The sequence below is a fragment of the Chenopodium album genome, chromosome 1 (assembly GCF_948465745.1).
Source record: "Chenopodium album chromosome 1, dcCheAlbu1.1, whole genome shotgun sequence".
NCBI lineage: Eukaryota > Viridiplantae > Streptophyta > Magnoliopsida > Caryophyllales > Amaranthaceae > Chenopodium > Chenopodium album.
Genome location: NC_137834.1, coordinates 9,412,810 through 9,430,689, shown reverse-complemented (window position 1 = coordinate 9,430,689; position 17,880 = coordinate 9,412,810). Strand labels below are relative to the sequence as shown.

Genomic DNA, 17,880 nt, shown 5'->3' with positions numbered 1-17,880 from the left:
AATATATGTATTAATTCAAATTAAGGTATATATTTTAAAGAGAGAGAATACTATTGGAGTAAGTGCTAGAAGTTAATGGGTTGGAGGACCTTAACACTAACCCAACTTATTTAATATTGTGTTAAAATGCTTGACCAATTGTATCATAAACCCTTCACACTAACCCAACTTATTTAATATTGACATGTCGTGTTAACTTGTTTAACCAATTGTTTCATAAACCCTTGACACTAACTCAATGTTTAATTGTTTTTATGTATGATTCGTATGGTGCAATATTGTGTCTATTTTTGCCGCCTCAGTATTATTCACATTGTCGCTATACTCCCTTCGTGTTTTTTTTTTTAAGTGACACACTTTTCTTAAACGGTCGTTTTTTTAAAGTGACACACTTCCTCTTTTAGAAATTCCTTACATATTAATAATATATCTTCACCTCGCTATCTCTTACTTTATCATTTCTCACTCCTTTCATGATCCCCACTTCCTCTCACATTTTCTTACTTTATCATTTCTCACTCCTCCAACCCACCCCACTAATATCTTATTTTATTAAAGTCAATAAAATCTCCTAAAACTACGTGTCAATCAAATTGTGTCACTTTAAAAAACACGGAAAGAGTAGTAAAAATGTAACATCACTAATCCCAAAACTCCAAAAGTATTTTGACTTTCGCTCATAAAATTTTGACAATCTTAAATACGTAGTATAAATGAACTCATTTTGCTTGTTAATTTCGTTTGGTAAAAAAATAGGGGTTGATAATCTCCTCAATTTATACAGTCTACAAGCCATCCATTTCACCAATTATTTGGGCTTCAGGTAATCCACTGCCTTTTAATACACTTATTTTTTGGTTCGTTTATTTAATACTTGCACTATTTTTTCCTAATTTTTATTATTATTATTATTATTTATTTTTTTTTATTATTTTTTTTTTACTGTGTGTGTGTGTGTGGAGGAGCATGATTCTGAGTTTTAATTATATTTTTATTTTTTCCAAAAATTTATGGGCTTTTTCAGTTTTTCCTAAAATTAAAGTTTTGGCTTTTTATTGAGCACACTAAATTAACACAAGTATGAACAATTATTGGTAATTATAGTTAATTAACATTAATTTTTTTGTTATGAGATCTGTGAAAATTGCAATGTGAATTGAGTTTCAAAGTACTTCAAGCCGTGTAGTATGAGGTGAAGAACAACTTTTAATTTTGATTTTTGACTTAATGATGTAAAAAATTATTTTCTCACTCCATTTGATAACCTGCTACATTGGACACATCATCTATGTGACAAAACCCTAGTAAAACATTATGCATTAATCTATAGGATGTTTAAATAATAATCTGACTAGCATTTCCTAGTGTTACCATATGGGTATAAATCGCTAACTTATGTTGTTAAATTAGGCTAAAATGAATTACTCCCTCCGTCTTCTTTTGATTGTCCTTTATGGGCATTTTTCACGGGAATTAATAAACACAAATAAGAATAGTAAAAATATATTGAAAAAGTAAATTCACGTTGGGTATGCAAAAAATAGAGAGAGAAAGTAATAAAAGTACATGAGAAAACAAAATTTACATGGGATATTTAGGGAGTACAATCACGTATTAATTCGCCTTTTTCAGGTCTTAGTTTGCAGGGATTAGGGATGACTACTACTTCTATTGTTCCTATTTTGATTAATTTGATATATGGGAAGATTGGCTTATAATGTTAATTAGTGAAATTGGAAACGGGCTTATAATGTTAAAATTGTGATTTAATTACCAATTTTGTAAAGGAGATGAAGCATTGACGGGCTGAGCTTTAATTTGGATTTCTAATTAATTTATTCCACCCTATTTGTTATTCCAAATGTTTGTGGAGTATAATTGTATATATGTTGGAGACTTGGAGTGTTAGTATATAATAAACCCATGTGACATTAGCACATTACGGTGCATGTCGAGCTTCTTCCCTAGAAGTATATCGTGGCCTTGACCCCTGAGTATTGAGGTTCCTATACTTAGTTACAATTCAGGGCTTTGTTGATTTTGTGTGCATGTATTTAGTTACTCCGTAATAGACTTAAGCTAGCTGAGTGACTAGAAGCACTGAAGCAGAAATATTAAACTGAAATGAACATTAATTACACCAATCGATGCGTGATTTTGCCGTACATTCCTAAATTAATACCATTTTAAGAAATATCTTAAATTGTTATCTAATGCCCCAAGCGATTGTGACCAAGATCCTAGTTATAATAGTCACTTGTGATGTGTTGATTGAGGTTCCACTTTGATCATTTCAGATTTTCATGTATCATGGGCTCATGGCTATGGTTTGCTGTTGTGAAATTAAAAGCGAGTTTTGCCTACTCAGTTGCACTTTATGAAGCTTCTTAGTTTGTAATAGGAGAGCTGCATACTTAATTGGCTTGTTTCTGAATGTTTTCATGCTCTGAAAAGTATGTCAAGAAATGTGCTTGTGATTTTGGTTGATCCTGAACTGATATTGGTGTGGCATCATCCATAAAGAGATTCGTACTTTTTTTGCCTCAAACAGGTCAAATGGCCCTTCCTTCTGTACTTGTATTGCCAGTGTCATTTGTTATTATAGAAATGAATTGTTTTACTGAATTTCTGTTAAAACTGCAGTTCTTTTGTAGACTAGTACAATTTATAGTTTTAACTGCAGTATTTTGTAGACTTATACGATTATCTAAGCAATTTTCATTTGCAGTTTAACTAGGAGAGTTGTGTTAACAAATCTCCTGCTGTTAACTGTCAGGTTGAAGAATTATCGCCATCATATTTGGGCTCTCCGTTGTTTACTTAAGGCACCTGAGCTGAATTAGAAGTGAAATTTGAGGAAATGGATCGATATCTGGCACCATAAGTTCCCGGTATTTGTTCTTTTTATTTAGTAACTGACTATTACATTATTCAGTTATTGGAGAGCTTTTGTGGTTGCAGCTTGTTTTGAGGCTTTTGATTGTGATTATAGGATTATCATTTAAGAAATAAGTCCATAACAATGACCATGACATGAACCATCAAGTTTATGATAGAAACATAATAATGCTCCTTGTGCCTAAATGACAGAAAGTTAAAAAATATTGCCAAATCAGAGCCCCTTTTCGAAAAGGTCCTATCCCTTTCCTTGCTTGCCTCTTGTTTGAGATTATTATGAACTGACTTGTGGTATCTTCCACAACCTTTTGAAATTCTTTGCCCGAAAAAAGCTTAAATGATGAATCGTCTGATGCTTGAAATACCCATGTCATTTGATTTTTAGGAAGGTCAACTTTGTGCTTCATAATCTTCTAACTCTGATTGTTTGGCGGGGGTTCAATTTGCAATATCTTGCTATGTCAATGTGATGGTTTGATAAAGAGTTCAATGACAAATCTGTCTATATCTATTGTTGATTATGTCATACTCATAGTCATATTGAATGTTACCAAAGAATTAAAATCTGTAATAACTTAAAGTATTGTATACTTTTACGCTGCAGATCCAGTGAGACCTGGCTGGTGTTTGTATAATGAATCGCTGAAACCTGTTTTATTTTATGATTGTTAGGTTGTAGGTGTTATGTCTTCTGTACACTGAGTGCATTTGCACAAGTGTTGTTTCAATATACTTTATACTTGTGCTGCTGTGCTGTATAATAAAATATTTTAGTCCCACATCGGTTTAATTATAAAGAAACACTTTTTTATATTATACTGTCTATACCATAGTATTGTCTCTTTGGAGATGTCTGATAAAATTGGAACGTTACAGAGAAGATTAGCGCAAGGATGATACACACAAATCGAGAAATTGTCCAAATTTTTTTGTCCTTTTTCTGCCCCTGCAGTTCTAACTAAAATGATTGCTGTCTTTTTCTGCCTCTCCATTATCAATTTAAATTGTTTATGCTGCTCCTTTTTTTTTTTCCCGCTTTTCCTCTATGTTCTGTTTATCTTCCCTTGATCCAATTTTCTGTTTACAGATTAATTTGTTTTCTATTTCGTTCTCGGAAGCTGTCATGTATTTTTTTTGTTATATGATGATGCTGTTCCTTCAGCAATAACAGGGTTTCTTTAAACAAAAACTATGTTACCTCTTATTTTGTATATTCTATGAGTTGATTCCTGAGCTGTGTTGTTTTCTCATACCATATTTATCATGTATCTATAAATTAGAGTTGGATTACATGATGTTGTTATCCATAACCTTATTGCTTTGGTTGTATTTTAGAATGCACTATATCCATACTAAGCGTAGCGTCATATAATAAATCAAAGAATTGACTCTCGGTGTGAACCAAAATAAAGAATGATGCCAGTGTAGTAAATCATTTAAATAGCTAAATTTAAGTACTTTGTTTATGTATTCTCAATATTCTGCCTTACTGCCTAGCTCTATGTAAACTAAATTAAATCCATAGAAACTTAGTAAGACCTAAATTTTCACTTACTTTTCAATAGTGGCGCCATATATGTGAGCATCTTTATTGATGCAAACAAAGGGAAATGGGAATTATTTATTGAGCATCTTTATAAAGGGTAACTATGTTACTTGGACTCGGATGAAGTGTCAAATTAGACACGGGTGTCCAAGTATCGGACTCATCCATTTTCTTAGAAAAAGTTGTGATTTTAGTTAAAAATGAAGTGTCCAAGTGTTGATGTCGGTGTCCGACATGTGTTGTGTCGATGTCGGTGTCCGACATGTGAGGTAAATGAAAGAGGCCGAGTAACATAGAAGGGTTACATAATTTTTGTTTCTTCCATTAGTAGAAATGTAGAATTATTTTTGACCATCGGGAAAACATGTTTTCCACTCTTTCACATCAACCAGTCACTCTCTAAGTGTTTAGGGCCTTTGCTTTTGTTTAAGCTTGTTTAACTCAATCTATTTTATTTATTAAATTGGTTATATGAAAGTCTTTAACTTATCGTATCTTACATATTTGTGAGATTTGTCCAAGATATGGGGTTCTGAGCGGTTAAACTCACATGATTATTAAACAATGTTATATTAATGATTTGGGCTTGGGAATTCATTATTTACTTTTGCATGCTCTTTTACAGCATAAACTGCCCAAATAAAAACAATTCAAGTACAAACCTTGTCAACATGAAATCTGGGGATGTTCCACTGGATGCACCCTTTACTACTAGATGTTGTTTGTGTGTGATAAACAAGTCTCCTTTTGTTCAAATGGAAGTATGATATGTTTTTTATTTGTGTAGCTTTACCCTTAGATACAATTAATGTGTGATTGACCACCTCCTTTTGTTCACCAAATCTACTAGTAGATTTTATGACCTCTAGCTCTATTGTTTATACATTAGTTAACCATGAACTTCAGACATCCGAATAATGATGATGGAAGTTTGCTGTAAACAGAACCTTAATTTAAGGAGTAATGTACCACATCGAAAAGAAGCGTCGAGGGTACGAAAACTTCAGGAAATAAAAGGCAAAAGATTAGACTTAACAAATCATACCTTTCTCGGCCTTTTGGCTAAGATCAAGTGTAGTATCTGTTCTTATCAGTTTAATATCTGATACGTGGGCCAATGGCCCACAATGATATTAAATTTATTTTTTAAGGGGGAAGATCCACCACAGTAGCTTGCTGCTGGGATCTTCAAACGTCGCCCATGCGTTGCACTATTGCACGGGCCTGGCGCACCCCACCAATGATTAGTTAAGTCTTAGTCATTTTTCAACACCTAGCCACAGTAGTCAGGGACCAGAAGCAACCCATTCAGAAAGTGCAAATTAATACAGCCAGCAGATGTTATTCTTTAGTAGAGTGCAAAAGAGATTCTAGCAAAGAAATCTCAGTTTAAGCAGCTTAGGGCTTGTTTGGCATTGTTTTTTGTTTTCAGTTTTCAGTTTTTTTGAAAACAAAAAACCAAAAACAGGAAACTAGAAAAAGGTGTTTCCACTTTTCTGTTGTCAGTTTTCATAATTATCATGGTTTTAATAAGTTTGACTAATTTTTGATTCATTATGTGACATATATCACATGATTTTAAAAAACAAAAAACCAAAAAACAGAAAACCACAATGATGCCAAACGAACCCTTAAATTTCTGGTTCTGTGAGAGAATTTAACAATGATTAATGAGTTGTGATATCATGTGAGAATACACTATTCTTTTTTTGATTGGAAATGACAATTTTATTATGAAACTAAGAATAACAAGTATGAATTTCTCCGGTCTATTTTCAGTAGAATTTGGAAAGTGGACAGATTATGTGCTGTAATAGTTAGTGCAGAGGTCTTAGAGCTGGTAAGTGTAAAAAAAAAAAGGGATTTGTGGTAGATTAGTATGTCGTTTTCTCATGAGTGCAGTTGAACTTAGAGTCAGATTTATATGAAACTGGGAACAATGAAGAGTATTGTACGCAATGGTGATGCCACCTTGAGATATAGTCCAAACATTCGTCCCTTCTCTCCATTTGGCTATTCTGCTCCTTGTAGCAGGTTATATTCTGCTTCTGCAGTCTGTTTTTACCACTAACAATTTTATTTGTCTAAACCCAGATATGGCATTCTTAAATTGTTATGACTAATGGTTTATGTTAAATACTACCAGGGTCTGTAGTACTTTGAACTCTCCTTGCGCCTTTGAGTGCCACGATGCCTCAGACTGCTTCAAGGTATTATTGAAGATTTTCCTTTATTCTTTTCTACAAAGTCTGTTTTACCTGACTCTCTGTGATTGAGTTGGACTTGATACTGGCAATAAATTTCAGCTAGAAAATAAGGTCTCCTTCATCCCCTGCCATGGCTGCCAATAAACAGAAATAAAAATAAGAATAAAGTCAAATTTTGGTGGGAGAAATTTGGCAATTTGGAGAGTACTGTAGTAGCAGTCTTGCTGATTAAAAACTTGCACTCAGTCTTCTGGAAGTTTGATATGTGCTGACTGCACAGCTGCGAGAAGGGTCACACACTCACACAACGTTATTTATGCTTCAAATTCCTAGTTTTCTTCTTTCTTGATTGATGTTGGACGGTTGTGTTTGTCACTTACATCTTATTGTAAATGTAACAGAGAACAGGTGAATTTTATCTACAAAAACTTATAAATGTACAAGCTTTTTATTTTTTTTATTTTTTTTGGGTCGTATGGGGAATGATTCTACCGAGACTGCCATTTGCTGGCTGTTGCTTCCTCTTATGCCTGTATGTCTTGTTTTCTCATTATGTGATTTATGTCTGTATTGCGTGGTTTTTTATTTGAGTTTGCAAACCAAAGTTCAAGTAAACTTTATGTCTTTTACTGATATGCTTTGTTATATTTCTTTGTAGAGATAATTGTAGGCTTTGTTTTAGGAACTGGTGTTTTACTAAAATCTTCTTTTTTTTTGGCTGGTTCTTTAATTGACAGATTATCACCTGGCAGAAAGAAGGGATATGAATTTTTTTTCTTTTCAATTTGGTTTATAATTTGCATTTTGAAAACATTTCGATATTTTCTACTCGTGCTTCATCTCGAACTGAAAATGCGTGATCATCTTTGCTACAACAGGTCCAGTTTGTTTGCTGGCAAATTATTCAATACTTAACAGTACCAGAATCTGAAGATGTTAAGGCAGGTAGGAAAAAATTTAAATCTTTTAGCTCAACTTTCCTTGTTGTTGTCTATTGGTTTAGAGACTTGCTGAACTATTAAGTAAGGTCTGTTTAGAAAAAGGAACACATTTTGGAAGCTACTCTCGGCTGATAGGATACCTAGAAGATTGGATATATGTTTTGGCACTATGAGATGTTTTGGCTGTAACAATTTACTTCCTCCGTTCTTTATTACTTGACCCGCTTTGACTTTTACACTATTCACCACCCCTCCTTTGACCGTCTTTTGTGAATAATATGTAAGGAAATATATATTCATGTAGGATCTCTTTAGATTCGTCTCAATAAGTACTATCATAATATAAAACTTTTATAATTTTTACTTATAGAGAATTGAAGTTATTGATCGTTAAAGTTTTGCATTGGCAAACGTGATAAAAGAAACGGGTCAAGTAAAAAAGAACTGAGGAAGTAATAGGTTTCTGGAGATTAGATTTTATGGGCTACACAAATGTAGCAATATATGTAGTCCCACATTGAAAAATAATGATATAAAGGCTTTATTTATAATGCTGTTGTGTCTATAAGTCATTGTCTCTTCGGAGACATCTGATAAAATTGGAACGATACAGAGAAGATTAGCATGGCCCCTGCGCAAGGATGACACGCACAAATCGAGAAATGGTCCAATTTTTTTTTGCCTACGACGAGGTTTTTAGCCCTTTTGTTATTTATTTTTTTTTTTTCTGTTGGAAATTTATAATTTTGTTGTTATTTCTTCTGTTGCAAATGCTTATGTCACTCTGTCCATAATAATGGCAATCAAGGAATGCTTATGTTTTGAGTTGGAATCCTTTACAAGCTTCACAAATCACAATGTTATATTTGCCTTTTCAGTTATAAAATTAAAGATAGCATGATTAAAACTAATTTCAGTTTTCTTTGGAAATATATAAAAAATTTCTGCCTGGCTTCCATTCACCAGTTACACTATGATGCATCGTTCTTGACCAGGTTAGTAATGCTTTGTAAAGGATTTCAAGCAACTAGTCTGTAACTATGATCTGATTCACGTCGATTTGATTTTTACCAACCACAGGGTATATTGAAGTTTCGATCAATCCATCTTTGCTTCAAACAGTATAAACAAGGTCAAATGGTGAGTCATTCATTGCAAGCTGTTTAGAATTACAGGTGATGCTTTATTCTAGACATATGAATCTCCTTGCTCAATTCTCCCTCTGTGTGATCAATCAATTTTTGTGTTTTATTTCATCTAAATGGTTCTATGTATGTTTGCAAAAAAAATTTAGGAACTCATAGCTTTCATCTTTACAATTCTAGGAATAGTAAAGCCTCAAAGCTGCCAATTTCTGGCCAGTGACAAATCAGAAATTGTTATAAGTGTTGCTTGGATTATTTAGAAATAGGCAGTTCCTTGAACTTATTTGGGAAATTATAGGTCTTGGTGAGGTGTAAATCAATCTGTCCCACATTGAAAACATAAAAAGAAACTTCTTTGTTTATTTTGCATTGATACAACTTATTGTCTCTTTGGAGATATCTAATAAAATTGGAACGATACAAAGAAGATTAGCATGACCCCTGCAAGGATGACAGGCACAAATCGAGAAATTGTCCAAATTTATTTTCCCTTTGTGGTGTTAATATAGCGTCTTTTTGTTTATCTCTTTACTTTGCTTGTGTATCCCAGGGACTGGAAGTTCTTCTCACTCCAACCTACTTGGATGATGTATTGATATCTGATTTTACTTTTGACTGAAACTCCCTTACCATCATTAAAAGTAGTTATAACTTATAAGTGAGCCTGAGCTTGTCAATCTAGTACCCCACTTATGTTAAGATAGCTAACTACTCTCTGAAACTTGTTCAACTTATGCATGACTGATCTGTAATTCTGTATTGAGAAGATTGTACCTCAATAGTGCTATATCATTATCAAAAGAGTTTCCTTTAATTTTCAGTGTTTTAACTTGCCGAAAGAGCTTCACCAATTCCAGCAGTGTAGAGAGCAGTAGAGGTATGATTTTGTGTCAAATTAATTATTAACAATTATTTAGTTATCGTCCCATGTTTTGCTAATCATTTACAAAGAAATACATCTGATGATTTAACTGAGAAATGTATAGGGGCTGCGCGGACGCAGGCCCCCACTATCACAAATTATGACGTACACTCTTCCTCTTGGGAAGATGTTAAGCAGGCACCCCTCCTAATGTGCAATGGAGGTCACCAGCCTAGGACATGGGCCTTCTTGATCGCCCATTGACCCCGTCCAGGTAAGTAATTTGCTTGGACATACTCATTTTTATTTTATAGTCATCTCTTTAATACAACCCTTGTTAGTTAATTGATGTGGGACAAGATCCAACCTTGCAAAGCTGAATTTCATGATTGTATGTTCTGAATAAGTGATTAATTCATGTATCTTTGTCTTGCTGATGGGTGATTTTAACTTTAGTTTGCAGGAAATGATTAATACTGAATTTGCTTTAGACCTATTACTAACTTTACTAGATATTAAAATCGAAAGATTTATACTGTTAATATACCTACTAGGTAGATTAATGTATAGTCTCTACATCATAATTTTGCATGCCAAACCCTTGCATGGTCTTCTTGATAACTACTTATTGTACTGGTCAATAGTTATTGTGACAAGCAATATGCTTGTCTACTAGATGGTGGCGTACTGTCGTGTGATTGTGTGAAGCTTGTGGCAGGTTGTCATTGAAAACAAAAAAAAAAAAAAAGTGATGCATTTCACAGCAGGGTACTTTAGCACATCAAAGATCTTTACAACTAGTAGGTAGTAGTCTAGCAGCAACTCCTTGATGTGGACGAAAAGGGCTGTAGAGGTTGATCAGTTTGATCACAAAGTAAATATGGTATAAGGAATTGTTTGCCAACTAAGGTCAATTTAGTTAAGCGCGGAGAGTAGGCAGTTGGTTGATGTGTTATGTTACGTCTGTGGCATAAAGTCAGGAAGATGGGAATTATTGGGCATCCATTTTCATGTGTATCCTGAAGTATGAAATTTTTGGTATTTGTCGCCGTTCTAGATTAAATTTAAAGCTCATATTATGATGGTATTGTCTATATAATACGGAGTAATTGGTAAGAGGACTTCATATTGGGGTGTAAGTGTAACTCCGTGTAAGGTCCAATAGGATGAAAATTTGAGGCAGGGGTGTCACTAATTAATAGAATGATGGGATTGAACCAATTGCATGAGATAGAATACAATTGTTTATATTATAATAACAGCTAGGCTGCTAGGGCTACCCTGATACATGAAGGTTTATAGAAACATTGGGAGTACATGCTTTGGTATTGGAGCGATGTAGAAAACCTGTATGCAATCTAAATGACTACGCTTCTGATTGGAATGGATACAAATATTAGAATAGTTGATTCCATTTTATGGCTCTACTTAAACAATGGTTATGCTTTGTATTGCTTCATTCAATAACTTGTTTAATAAAAACAGAATGGACAATATTAAATAATTGAACTTGATTTGTTGGATGATCCTTTAAGGAACTCCCTCCAAAAATAAACGTATGCCATTGAGTGCAGCGGGCACACGGTATTCTTTAGTAAAAGGCGAAAGAATAGTTCGCTTTGTGCTCACTGCATGGCTGCGTGGAGTGTAAAATTGTAGAGTGAAACATATATATAGAGTCGTACGTTGGCGCACTATACTTAAGTGATGTGGGATTATTTTGCATTCCACATCTATAATCTTATACTCCGTATTAAGCTAAAGGTATGCTGTTAATATTATGCTACCAACTGGAAATTTATACTCATTGTTTGCATTCCACATTTTAAGAGTGAAAACTAAGCTTAAATACTCATTCATTAATCATCCACTAGAAAAGGCATGATGTTAATATTATGCTACCAAATGTAAATTTGTTGGGAATTATTTAGGGTCCATTTTTATGAAGGTTTCATTCTATATAATTGCTTGCTATGTTTGTTGCATGTTTTTTTTTATTAAAAAAAAATAATAAAAATAAAAAATCATAAGCAAGGTTTAGATGTGTTCCGTTGTTAAGCATACATGGACACTTGGTGCAGCACAGAATTTTCTGATATCATTTTTTTATGAACAAGTCAAATTGTGAAACCTTCAATGTTTGAAATGCCAAAATCATTTGTTGAACACTAAGGTGACCTTTTCACTAAATAGTCATTGTATTTTGAGCTGGATTGCATCTTTTGCTATATCTGTTAATAATGATAAATTCATTTGCAATTTGTGCGGCATAAGACATGGTATGTCTTGAGAAGTATGACTGAGGCAAGCCAAGGTCACCCATATATATATGGAAAATTTGTCAAGAATAAGCCAACCTTTGCCCGGTTCGCTTAAAATAAGTCAACCTTTCGATTAACTCAGAATAATCCAACCTTTATAGGGTGTCCACTTTAAATGAGTCAAAACTTGTTGTAACCGGTTATTAAGGTTAATTGTGACACGTGTCAGAATGTGATTCGTCATTTTTTCTAATAATAGTTAATTAGGAATTATCATATGATTAATTATAAAAAATCTAATAATTATAAATTTCAAAAAAAAAAAAAGGAAAAAAACCCCAACCCCCCTCCCCTGCCAGACCGCCGCCCACGATGCCCCCCCACCCAACCCCCACTTCTTCCTGTTCCCCTTTCCCACCCCGACCCCCTGCCGGAGTCGACCCCTCCCTCCCCTTCCCCACCGTCAATCGACACCCCAAAACACTTAAACCCTAATTCTGATTTTGTTAGGATTTCGTTAGGGTGGGTTTAAGGGTTTGGGGGGTGGACTGACGGGTGGGGAAGGGGAGGGAGGGGTCGACTTTGGCAGGGAGACGGGGGAGGGGGTCGTTTCCGGCAGGGGGTGAAGGGGAGTGGTGCCGTGTCGGGGTGGGGAAAGGGGAAGGGGTTGGGTGGGAGCGTCGTGGGTGGGGGGAGAGGCCGTCGGTGTCGGCGCCGGGGAATTTTGTGGTCGCCGGCCACCGGCGGCCTGGCAGGGGAGGGTGAGGGGGGTTGGGTTGGGTTTTTTTTTTAATTAATAGATTTTTTTAATAATTAATCATATAATAATTCCTAATTAATTATTATTAGAAAAATGACGAACCACATTCTAACACGTGTCACAATTAACATTAATAACCAGTTAATAACCGGTTGCAGGTCACTTGACTCATTTAAAGTGGATACCCTATAAAGGTTGGATTATTTTGGGTTAATTGAAAGGTTGGCTTATTTTGAGCGAACCGGACAAAGGTTGGCTTATTCTTGACAAATTTTCCTATATATATTTAAATGAAAACTTTCTTTTTGGGTGCAAACAGTCATGAGTAGTACTATGTGAGAATGATTATATCCATAGTAAAACACAATCCCATATCTGTTCGCTCACTATTTTGACTTGCAGCATGTCTAATCCTGCTTTTTTCTGATTGCAGATTGTAGTTCTGTTTAGGTAGAATTGGGAAGATCTATGGAGTTGGTGATCCTAAATAGATGATGCAAGAAAATAAATATAGGTACTTAAATCTAAGCAAATTATGCCTTTCTTGACCTTTTGGATAAGGTCAAGTGTAGTATCTGTTTTCATCAGTTTATATCTGATACATACAATGGTATTGAATTTATTGTTAAAGGGCTAGTCCCGTCACAATAGTTTTCTACTCGGGTCTTCAAGTGTCGCCCATGCGTTGCAGTGTTGCACTACTGCATATCTGATATCTGCTTGGCACACATCAGTTTTGTGATAAAAAATTTTGTGAAACAAGTTTTGTGATAAAATTATGTGGCTTTCTTATGTATGATCGTATGGAAGGTATGTTACTCTTATTACATCATGAATCTTCAATTGAGGGGGAAGCTCTACCACGGTAGCTTGCTACTGGGATCTTCAAGCGTTGTCCATGCATTGCACTACTGCATGGGCCTGGCGCGCCTCACAAATGATTAGTTCAATTATTTGGTGTTCTGCCTAAATTATGTTATAGTCTATAGTGCTAAGCTGCTAATTTGTATATACGAAGTACATATGAGAAACCCCAACCTTCATGGGAAATTTCCATGAAATTTATATCCTGCTTATTTGTATCTGTTCTGTGAAGAGCAGAGGAAAACGCTCTGTGGTATCATTGTTATTCTGTTAAGTGTGTTGTTTCCCTTTATTTGTCACTTGTCAGCATCTTTAACTGCTGAAACTTGTGTTCCATCTTCACGTTAGCTAATGATCGAAAATGATAACCTTGTTCTTTTCTCGAATTAATCCTGATTTTGTGCTGATAAGAAAGTACTTTGTATTGTAAACTATCTTACAGTTTATGACAGTATGGTGTGGTTTCAGCATAAAAAAGGGTGTAACTATAGTTGGCAGAGCTTACACGACACAGGCCCCTCGATGCTGCAAATCATGATGTATGGGTGCATCTCCTGAAGTGCAATGGAAGCCAACTACTTCGTCATCGATCCTACCTGATCACCCATTGACCCCAAAACACTATTATTTTGCTATTGTTGATCATTGATGTGGGACAAAATATGGTGAGCGTTTCTAATTCCTGCTGGCTAATCTGAATTCCACAAACAAATCTGATATTTGCAGGTGAGTGTTAGGACTGCTATTAGATTACTAAGCGGTTGATCAAATTTTAGAACAGTAAATGAATCGCGAATGATAAAGCCATTTAGGACACTGCCATTGAAACGAGGATCAAATTAATGAAGCCGTCTAGAAGCCTAATCAAGTTGAGAAATCAGGAGTGATCCTGGTGATCGAGATGAGGAAATTCACATTTTAATATATTTGGATTTTCTTATAACTCTTTATTAAGACTTGAGTATTTTGCTGAACAGTGGATGGTATTGTTTGGGAGATGGGCTTATACTTATACTATTATAAGTGGTATTGGAAGGAGAAACTATTAAAAAATAATGGATTTTTTTTTAAAATAACACCACAAATTTAAAAAAAAACGGATTATAACACCACAATTTTTCGAATTTTTATCATAACACCACAAAAAAAATCAAAAAAATTGATTTCACCACCATCTAATTGATTTTTTGATGGAATCCGTTAAAGGGACCCACGATGGACACGTGTCGATAAGACATTGGTTTAAAAAAAAGAAAATAATAAAAAAAAAACCCTAACCTAAACCCAGCCAATCCCACCACCAGCACCACCTTCTCCAGCCGCGCCAACGCCTAACCCAAGCCGACGACGTCACCTGCACCCCGGAAACCCGGCGAAATTCCCCTTCCCTTATTCCCCCTCCCCTAAAACCACCCCAACCCTGCTTAATCACCACAAATCACTGCATACCCACCGCAATTAACCACCTACCACAACAAACACCAACCACGAAAACCCTTACCTTTCACCCTCAAAACGATCAAAATCGACCATGACAGCCCTCGATTGGTCGATTTCGGCCGCCGATTTCGCAAAATTGGGGAAATGGGTGTGGATTTCGCGGCAGATCAGGAAATGGGGGTGGATTTTGCGGCGGTTAGGGATGGTTTTTGCGGTGGTTAGGGATGGTTTTTGCGGTGGTTTGGAGGGCTTAAGATGGTTTTTGGGGAGGGAGAGGGGGCGAAGTGGTTGATCGGCGGTCAAAGGCTTCGGTTTCGTTGGATTTTGTTGGGGTAGTGGATGCCGGCGGCGGTTGGCGGTTGAGGCAGGTGGTGCAGAGGTGGTGGGATGGCTAGGTTAGGTTTTTTTTAACATTTATTTAAACCACTAGCCACTTGACACGTGTCTTGTACGAACCCCACTAACGGATTCCATCCAAGAATTCGTTACATGGTGGTGAAATCCATTTTTTGGATTTTTTTGTGGTGTTATAATTAAAGTTTGAGAATTTGTGGTGTTATTATCCATTTTTTGTAAAATTTGTGGTGTTATTTTTAAAAAAAATCCAAAAATAATATTTGCAAATTAAAAAAAGATAAAATAAAATTGGGGGTAAAATGAAAAAGGGTTGGGTAAAAAAAAAAAGGAGGACAGAGAAGTTACTCTCCCCCTTTAGTTGCTGCTCTTCCCGCGAAAAAACAGTCGATCGGTGTCAGTGGTGTAGTTGAAGGTAGCTCAGAGAGGGAAATTTGACTAGAACTTCCACCTAAATATGGAAATCCACCTTAATCGGGGTAAATAGTTGGGTAAACCATTTCTCCATGAAAAAACACTAGAGGATTAGATGGAGTTCTCAAAAATGACATCATAGCCAATGGCTATTCACCGGAGATCTAGAGGAGATTCCAAATATGGTGGCTATTGATCGAAAATCTCGAGGGAAAGTCGAGCTCCCTTGTGGAATGAAATTAAGCGCAAAGCTCTGATCTATTTCCATGGAATTTGTAAGCTTTTGTAGATAATATACAAATCAGGTAGGATGATTATTCATCTAAGCTTTGGATGTTTGGGGTTGAAGTCGACGATGAAAATTATTTGGCAGTCATAACTATTATTGATTTTACACAGTTATTGTTAATTGTTATACTGTTATTTTTTATTAGTATACTGTGATTTTTATTAGTATACTGTTATTGGCTGATTAGTATAATTATCTGTGAATCTGGGTTTATATGCTTTCTGTTTTTTTTTTTGGAAATTTCATGGGTTTGATTTAAATGTTATCGCTTTATAACTTGGTTTAGGTTAAGTTTGTACTGTTATTGTTAATTAATAAACTGTTATTGTTGATTGTATACTACTACTATTAATTTGTATACTGTTATTGGACATCCGATAGTGGTGGTGGTAAGGCGGTGCAATAATCTAAACCATCATGTAATTGACGAAGAAGAAGATGATGATAATGGTGATTTTCTTCGGTTTTGGTGGTGGTGTTAATGGAGGAAAGCGACAATGACAAATTGACAATAGTGGTGGTATCTTTTCCAAAAGTATGAGTGTAACACCCCAATAATTCTCCCTTTTCCAAACCACTTACTTTAAATAAAAATAGAGGAGAACCATTGGCATGTTACCGCCACGTGTTAAAACGTTAAAGCTTTATCAAAGTATTGCAGCGGAAATCCAACTTAAATATTTAAATAATATAATTTAGAAACCCAATAAGTCAAAGCTTACAAATTGGAACCATAAAGGCCCTTATTAAAACCAAACCAATATTCAAAATCCCAAAACATAATTAAAATAGTAAAACATAAATAAGTTCAACACAAAGAACGAATACTCTCAATCACACCAATCCCTTGACAATGCGTATGTCAAATCACCGAACTTCACATCATCAAGCTAACCTGTGCAATACTGCTCCCCAATAATACAAATGTAATAATTGGATCATCACAGGGTCATTGAAAGGCGAATGCCATGACTAAAAGAAAACACACAAAAGCACGCAATCAGCAAAGCTGAGTACATACAAGCTACAACGTACCAAACCAAGCATGCTCAACTAATTAAAGTAAATAAACATACAACACGAATTCATTAATCAAGACTCCACACTTAAACAATTCAATCGACTCAACATACTTGCTAATCAATTCCAAACACTTGACTCTTTATATTTAATTTAATTAATTTAATTTGGAGTAAGCAATAGGCGAGGTTGTCCAATCCATCAAATCATTTTGGTCCCAAATGACCATTTAAAATAAAAGTTTAGCGCGATGCAAGAATGGGCGCGACTCCATTCTCACAAAGTTAGTCTAGGATCCCATCTAACTTTCATTATAAAATAAAATGTAAATACCAAAAGAAAAGAGGACATGTTGATCAAACAAGCCTCGGAAAGCCACGGGCTACCACCGTGTACCCCGACCCATAATTGTCAATACTCTAGAAGTGCACGCTTTTCAGCATTTTATTGCTCATCCATGTTTCACTTTACGTGATTACAATTTTAATTAATAGCCGACTCATTCAAGAAGACCATAAAAAAAACAATCATACATCAATTCACTTTTAATCTTATTTAGGACAATGGTTATCACATCACAAGTTGACCTTCAATTCCATTAAACTTCCAAATTATCCAAAAATTGTTGAACATAGTCAACTCACCTAGCCATTTTGGCTTAATCCACCTTTACTCAACATGCTAACAAGTCATGGTTGAGTAATAAATAAAATAAATAACAACCTTGTGGAATAATTAATAAATTCATTCCATTTAAACCATTCAATTCCAATCCTTTAATAATCCAAGTGTGGTTAACAAACCAATCCAATAAAATTATGCTTGTATCAACATTCCATACAAACATAATCAATTCACCAAAACATATCTCATAAACAT

General features: G+C 35.1%; 1 long non-coding RNA gene, 5 other non-coding genes and 2 pseudogenes across 7 annotated transcripts; 6 read left to right on the top strand and 2 right to left on the bottom strand.

The window, feature by feature from the left end:
• Nucleotides 1–3,735: 3,735 nt before the first annotated feature.
• LOC145564122 (U6 spliceosomal RNA) lies at nt 3,736–3,827 on the top strand (annotated as a pseudogene).
• Nucleotides 3,828–5,483: 1,656 nt separating this feature from the next.
• On the top strand, nt 5,484–13,430 carry LOC145558547 (uncharacterized). 2 transcript variants are annotated; one of them, XR_014092551.1, is made up of 6 exons: nt 5,484–6,478; nt 6,591–8,587; nt 8,673–8,732; nt 9,559–9,614; nt 9,724–9,873; nt 13,054–13,430. It is a non-coding gene; the product is annotated as an uncharacterized LOC145558547 (long non-coding RNA). The 2 variants fall into 2 exon arrangements; XR_014092556.1 differs by having other exon boundaries at nt 8,673–8,767.
• LOC145564961 (U2 spliceosomal RNA) lies at nt 5,486–5,682 on the top strand. The gene has a single exon (XR_014094937.1). It is a non-coding gene; the product is annotated as a U2 spliceosomal RNA (small nuclear RNA).
• Nucleotides 8,167–8,269, top strand: LOC145566767 (U6 spliceosomal RNA). Its single transcript, XR_014095487.1, has one exon. It is a non-coding gene; the product is annotated as a U6 spliceosomal RNA (small nuclear RNA).
• Nucleotides 9,122–9,222, top strand: LOC145564096 (U6 spliceosomal RNA). The gene has a single exon (XR_014094745.1). It is a non-coding gene; the product is annotated as a U6 spliceosomal RNA (small nuclear RNA).
• LOC145564114 (U1 spliceosomal RNA) lies at nt 9,720–9,881 on the bottom strand. Its single transcript, XR_014094750.1, has one exon. It is a non-coding gene; the product is annotated as a U1 spliceosomal RNA (small nuclear RNA).
• Nucleotides 11,122–11,237, bottom strand: LOC145566429 (U5 spliceosomal RNA). The gene has a single exon (XR_014095420.1). It is a non-coding gene; the product is annotated as a U5 spliceosomal RNA (small nuclear RNA).
• LOC145565477 (U2 spliceosomal RNA) lies at nt 13,156–13,334 on the top strand (annotated as a pseudogene).
• Nucleotides 13,431–17,880: the final 4,450 nt, after the last annotated feature.